Raw genomic sequence first — 7,812 nt, forward strand, 5'->3', positions numbered from 1 at the left:
ATATTACCATGGATTTCATTACTAAATTGCCAAGGACTGCAAGTGGTTATGATACTATTTGGGTAATAGTCGATCGTCTCACCAAGTCAGCACACTTTCTGTCAATGAGAAAAGATGATAAAATGGAGAAGTTGGCACGACTATACTTGAAAGAAGTGGTCTCCAGACATGGAATACCAGTCTCTATTATCTCTAATAGGGATGGCAGATTTGTTTCAAGATTCTGGCAGACGTTGCAACAAGCATTAGGGACTCGTCTAGACATAAGTACTGCCTATCATCCACAAACAGATGGTCAGAGTGAAAGGACAATACAAATGCTTGAAGACATGCTACGAGCATGTGTTATTGATTTTGAAAACAGTTGGGATCGACACCTACCGTTAGCAGAGTTTTCCTACAACAACAGTTACCACTCGAGTATTGAGATGGTACCATTTGAGGCACTTTCTGGTAGAAAGTGCAGGTCTCCGATTTGTTGGAGTGAAGTTGGGGATAGATAAATTACGGGTCCAGAGATAATTCAAGAAACTACCGAGAAGATAATCCAAATTCAACAACGGTTGAAAACCGCCCAAAGTCTACAAAAGAGCTACACGAACATTAAAAGAAAAGATATAGAATTTGAAATTGGAGAGATTGTCATGCTTAAGGTTTCACCTTGGAAAGGTGTTGTTCGATTTGGTAAACAGGGAAAACTAAATCCAAGATACATCGGGCCATTCAAGATTATAGATCGTGTCGGACCAGTAGCTTACTGACTTGAGTTACCTCAACAACTCGTGGCTGTACATAACACTTTCCACGTCTCAAATTTGAAGAAATGTTTTGCTAAAGAAGATCTCACTATTCCGTTAGACGAAATCCAAATCAACGAAAAACTTCAATTCATTGAAGAGCCCGTCGAAATAATGGATCGTGAGGTTAAAAGACTTAAGCAAAACAAGATACCAATTGTTAAGGTTCGATGAAATGCTCGTAGAGGACTCGAGTTCACATGGGAGCATGAAGATCAGATGAAGAAGAAATACCCGCACCTATTTCCAGAAGATGCGTCAACACCTCCAACTTCTTAAAATTTCGGGACGAAATTTAATTAACGGGTAGGTACTGTAGTGACCCGAACTTTTCCATGTTATATATTAAATGAAAACTATATTTGTATGATTAAATATTTCCAACATGTTAAGCAATCAAACTTGTTAAGACTTGATTATTTGAAATGTGCTTTATATAGAAAATTGACCACCCAAGTTGACCGGCAATTCACGAACGTTAAAAATTTGTAAAAACTACATGATGATATATATATATGGAGATATATATGGGTAACATGAGATTATGATAAGTAAGTATCTCACTAAGTATATTAACAATGAGTGATATACATAAAAATGAGTTTATTTAATTAAGAAACTCGAAACGATATATATAACAATTATCGTTATAACAACCTCTTACTAAATACATATGAATCATATTAAGATATTGATACACTATGTTTAACATGATAAAATGATAATTAAGTATATCATTAAGTGTGTTAACAATGAACTACATATGTAAAACAAGACTACTAACTTAAGAATTTCGAAACGAGGCATATATGTAACGATTATCGTTGTAATGACATTTTAATGTATATATATCATATTAAGATATATTTATACATTATAATATCATGATAATGTAATAATTTAACATCTCATTTAAGTATAATAATAATGGATTAATTACATTTAACAAGATCGTTAACTTAAAGGTCTTAAAACAACACTTACATATAATGACTAACGGTGACTTAACGACTCAGTTAAAATGTATATGAATGTAGTGTATTAAGATGTATTAATACACTTTTAAAAGACTTCATGAAACATATCAAAGTACTTCTACTTAACAAAAATGCTTACAATTACATTCTCGTTCATTTTCATCAACAATTTTACTCATATGCACCCGTATTCGTACACGTACAATACACAGCTTCTAGATGTATATACTATTAGTATATACACTCAATCATCAGCTTCTTAGCAGCCCATGTGAGTCATTAAACATGTGGGAACCATCATTTGGCAACTAGCATGAATGATTACACAAAATTACAAAAATATTATAAATCATTAATGAATTATTTACATGAAAACAAAATTACATATCCTTTATATCTAATCCATATACCAACGACCAAAAACACCTACAAACACTTTCATTCTTCAATTTTCTTCATATAATTGATCTCTCTCAAGTTCCATCTTCAAGTTCTAAGTGTTCTTCATAAATTCTACAAGTTCCAGTTTCATAAAATCAAGAATACTTCCAAGTTTACTAGCTCACTTCCAATCTTGTAAAGTGATAATCCAACCTCAAGAAATCCTTGTTGTTTATAGTAAGATATCATTCTAAATCAAGGTAATACTCATATATAAACTTTGATTCAATTCCTATAACTATAACTATCTTAATTCGAGTGATAATCTTACTTGAACTTGTTTTCGTGTCATGATTCTACTTCAAGAACTTTCAAGCCATCCAATATCCTTTAAAGCTAGATCATTTCTTGTCACTTCCAGTAGGTTTACCTACTAAACTTGAGGTATTAATGATGTTCATAACATCATTTGATTCATACATATAAAACTTTCTTAATCGAAGATTTGAACATGTAATCACTAGAACATAGTTTAGTTAATTCTAAACTTGTTCGCAAACAAAGTTAATCCTTCTAACTTGACTTTTAAAATCAACTAAACACATGTTCTATATCTATATGATATGCTAACTTAATGATTTAAAACCTGGAAACACGAAGAACACCGTAAAACCGGATGTACGACGTCGTAGTAACAGCGCGGGCTGTTTTGGGTTAGTTAATTAAAAACTATGATAAACTTTGATTTAAAAGTTGTTCTTCTGGAAAAAATGATTTTTCTTATGAACATGAAACTGTATCCAAAAGTCATGGTTAAACTCAAAGTGGAAGTATGTTATTCAAAATGGTCATCAAGACCTCGTTCTGTTTATATTGTATTATACATGTATTCTAATATATTATGTAATCTTGGGATACCATAGACACGTATGTAAATGTTTTGACATATCATATCGACCCATGTATATATATTATTTGAAACAACCATAGACACTCTATATGCAGTAATGTTTGAGTTAGCTATACAGGGTTGAGGTTGATTCCAAAAATATATATACTTTGAGTTGTGATCTAGCCTGAGACGTGTATACACTGGGTCGTGTATTGATTCAAGATAATATATATCGATTTATTTCTGTACATCTAACTGTGGACAACTAGTTGTAGGTTACTAAAGAGGACAGCTGACTTAATAAACTTAAAACAGTAAAACGTATTAAAAATGTTGTAAATATATTTTGAACATACTTTGATATATATGTACATATTTTTTATAGGTTCGTGAATCGATCAGTGGCCAAGTCTTACTTCCCGACGAAGTAAAAATCTGTGAAAGTGAGTTATAGTCCCATTTTTAAAATCTAATATTTTTGCGATGAGAATACATGTAGTTTTATAAATGTTTTACAAAATAGACACAAGAATGCGAAACTACATTCTATGGTTGGATTATTAAATCGAATATCGCCCTTCAAGTATGGTAGTCTAAGAATTAGGGAAATGGCCCCTAATTGACGCGAATACCAAAGATAGATCTATTGGGCTTAACAACTCCCATTCAGTTTATGGATGGTTTAGTACTTCGAGATTATTATACAGACGAGAGATTCTGTTTTGGGGATATTCTATGCATTAAGTTAACGTCGATTACCAGGTGTTCAACATATGAATGAATTTTTATCTCTATACAGTTTGCGAAATGCCTGATATGAGATGTATATTTATGGAAAAATGAAATCTTGTGGCCTATTATTATGATTTGATAATATATAGGTTAAACATATAACTCACCAACATTTTTGTTGACGTTTTAAGCATGTTTATTCTCAGGTGATTATTAAGAGCTTCTGCTGTTGCATACTAAAATAAGGACAAGATTTGGAGTCCATGCTTGTATGATATTGTGTAAAAACTGCAATCAAGAAACTTATTTTGATGTAATATATTTTTATTGTAAACCATTATGTAATGGTCGTGTGTAAACGATATATTTTAGATTATCATTATTTGATAATCTAGGTAATGCTTTTTAAACCTTTATCGATAAAATAAAGGTTATGGTTGTTTTAAAAATGAATGCAGTCTTTGAAAAACGTCTCATATAGAGGTCAAAACCTCGCGACGAAATCAATTAATATGGAACGTTTATAATCAATATGAACGGGACATTTCATCCTTTGCATGAAATCGGACTATAATTATAAATTCAAGAGGGTGATTAGTGTAGAAAAGTGATTAAAAATACCCAGTTTGAAATTTCTAAGCTCGTCGAATGATAGATGGCGAGCCTCATCGTTCATTCCTTTGTTGTAATTTCACATACGTTTTGCGTCTTATCGTCAAAATTAGTAGTTTTTGCTGAACTTAATGCCAGTATTTGAAAATACACTGTTTTTCCCTGTTTTACATAAGATAGACTACAAACATATATATATATATATATATATATATATATATATATATATATATATATATATATATATATATATATATATATATATATATATATATATATATAAAACCTTTATTTATTAAAACAATTTAAATGAATAATTTTTTAAAATTTTGTTTCCTTTTACTTTAGGTAGTTTCGGTATGTTTACCTAGTCCGTCCCTCGACAAAATTTAGAATTTGTCATTTTTAAAGCGATTATTTTAAAAGCAAATATTTTTGGGTTTTTTAATTTTTTTGGTATACTTTAGATCAATAAAATTAAAAATAATGATAACAAAATTTTTCGCCCCGCCCTCGGGTAAAGCAATTTCGATTCTATGATCTAGTCTTTAAGTTACGACGAATTTTAGAAATCAATTTTTAAACTTAAAGAAATAAAGTAAATTTTGTTTTTAAATTCACACAAAACTTAAATTTAAAAAGTGTATTAATTTCATACAAACCTACAAAAAAATTCAGAATGGAGGGAGAAAACTAGTTCTTTAGTGTCTGCTAGTGGAAAAGACCAATCGGATTCCATTCTCGGAATTACACGAGAACATAACAACTAACTCTAGACAGCAGTTTCTTTTTAGAACATTTGAATCTCCCCACACTTAGGTAGCTGTGGTGTCGAAATTGTGATTAACTTCATCATCAATTTCTCTTGGACCATAATCAACTTGCATATCTGTGACTTTTGATTTAAGCCATTGGTCGGATTCCTGTGTAATATCCACAAATTCAACTATTTTTGCCTTTTCTTTAGGCGAAAGATTGGATACTAACCGGTTACATAACTTAAAGTTCCCCTTGGTTCTAGCATCGCGAATCCGTTTAATAAGTTTCTTCATTGAACTGTTAATAACGGAGTCATTTAATTTCGTATCAACAACGGGGTTCTTTGTTATCAGGTCATCATTAGGTGTTACTTCATCTTCCCCACACTTAGGCGTTTTATTATTGTTAAGTACTACCGTTGGAGTTGGTAAAACAATATGGTTCTTACCAATCGTTTTTATTTGTTCAACGGTTTTTTGTTGGTAGAGATTTAGCCTTTCGACTCATAAAGGTGATTAATTTTTTATCATTACTAAGTGTCATTCTACCCTCTTTTACATCAAATAACGCCCCGGTGGATGCTAAGAATGGTCGACCTAAAATTAGAGGAATGTTTGGGTCCTCTTCTATGTCAATGATAATAAATTCGACTAAAAAGGTTAAATTACCCACTTGAACGGGTAGGTTGTCAGCAATTCCAATTGGGTGCCTAATCGTTTGATCAAAGAGTCGAACACTCATCTCTGTTGGACTTAACTCACCTACTCCTAATCTCTTATATAATGAAAGAGGCATAACACTCATACTCGCACCTAAATCTGCTAGTGCATCATACATGACACAATCACTAAGTAGACAAGGAACAATAAATTCACCCGGATCACCCAACCTTGGTGGAGGTTTTGGTGAAACTGTCTTCATCGGGTTTACTTTTACGGTTTTTGTTTCTTGCACTTTCTTATTCTTCTTCTTCTTCTTTCCAGAGGTATCACAAACATTATTACCTATCACATGCTCATACTCAACTCCTTTTCTTGGAAACGGGATGGGTGGTCTGTATGGTGCCACCACTGGCTTTACATACTCGGGTGGTGGTGGTGTTGTAACTTCTTCATTGTTACTCACATCTAAAACCTTCCCATCTTCTAATGCTGGTTTTTCAGAATTTGTTGATACCATATTAACATTCTCATTCCGAGGATTTATTTCAGTATCACTCGGTAGCTTTCCTTGTTCCCTCTCACTCATCATGCTAGCAAGAGTACCTACGTGTTTTTCTAGATTCAAAATGGAAGCTTGTTGAGTTCTAAATGACTGATCAAACCTCTCATTCGTTTGGGTTTGAGATGTAATAAATTGTGTTTGAGATTCCATTAGCTTTGCCATCATTTCTTCCAGATTTGGCTTTTTCTCTTCGGTTTGTTGTGATGGTTTATACAAGCCAGGTCTTTATTGATTGAAAGTGTTGTTTTGAGTTGGTTGGTTATTCGGACCTTGTTGGTTATACGAGTTATTTTTGGGTCCATTTGGATTGTAAAGAATGTTTTGATTTCGATTAAAGTTTGGCCTTGGCGGTTGATAATTATTTCCCGGCCTTTGGTTCATGTAGGAAACATTCTCACGTTGTTCCATCGTTTGTTCAATGTGACAATCTTTCGTTAAGTGTGGTCTACCGCATTGCTCACAACTGATTCGTATTGCGTGAATATCTTTATTCATCTTTTCCATTCGTCTCTCGAAAGCATCTATTTTTGCAGAAACGGAATCAAAGTCATGGCTAGAATCGGCTCTAGCCGCTTTAGATGAATGAAAAATATCTTTTTCCTGGTGCCACTGATGTGAGTGGGAGGCTGTCTTATCAATAATTTTGTGAGCTTCAGTTGCGGTTTTCTTCATAATGGAACCACCAGCTACTGTGTCCATGTCTTTTCGTGTAGCAACATCGACACCTTGGTAGAATATTTGTACTATTAGATAAGTGTCTAAACCGTGTTGAGGACATCCTCTCAACAACTTCTCGAATCTTGTCCACACCTCATATAATGTTTCATTTGGCTTTTGCGCGAACGTAACAATTTCTCCTTGAAGTCTCACGGCTTTAGATGCCGAAAAGAATCTTTTAAGAAATTTTTCAACCAAAACATCCCATGTATCAATCGCCCCTTCAGGTAACGATTCTAACCAATCTTTGGCTTCTCCCTTTAAAGTCCAGGGAAACAACATGAGATAGATCTGTTCATCCTCAACTTCTCTGATTTTGAATAGAGTACAAATCCTATTAAAGGTTCGAAGATGTTCGTTTGGATCTTCTTTTAGTGTACCACTAAATTGGCATTGATTAGTTACCATGTGGAGGATTTGTCTTTTGATTTCATAATCTGGCGCATTAACATCTGGCTTAATAATGGCGTGACCTTGGCCAGTGCGTGTGGCTCTCATTCGATCTTCCATACTTAGAGGTTCAGTTACTTCCATAATTGACTTTGTTGAATCCAAATCACTAGAAGATTTCGATTTAATGGTTTGTGGTTCAGGAGGAATGATTAGTGTTTCAGGATCTTGGAATTGTCCTTGAATATCCTCCGGGTTCTCAATAGTGAAATTGGGTTCAAAAGATGGATTATCGGAATTTTGAATTGTGGTACTTGGTCGACTAGATGAC

At 33.2% G+C, this 7,812-nt stretch overlaps 1 non-coding gene across 1 annotated transcript; it reads left to right on the forward strand.

The window, feature by feature from the left end:
- The first annotated feature begins 7,134 nt into the window (after positions 1–7,134).
- Positions 7,135–7,241, forward strand: LOC139865116 (small nucleolar RNA R71). The gene has a single exon (XR_011764642.1). It is a non-coding gene; the product is annotated as a small nucleolar RNA R71 (small nucleolar RNA).
- The last annotated feature ends 571 nt before the right edge of the window (positions 7,242–7,812 follow it).

Source organism: Rutidosis leptorrhynchoides, chromosome 8 (genome assembly GCF_046630445.1).
Source record: "Rutidosis leptorrhynchoides isolate AG116_Rl617_1_P2 chromosome 8, CSIRO_AGI_Rlap_v1, whole genome shotgun sequence".
Classification (NCBI taxonomy): domain Eukaryota; kingdom Viridiplantae; phylum Streptophyta; class Magnoliopsida; order Asterales; family Asteraceae; genus Rutidosis; species Rutidosis leptorrhynchoides.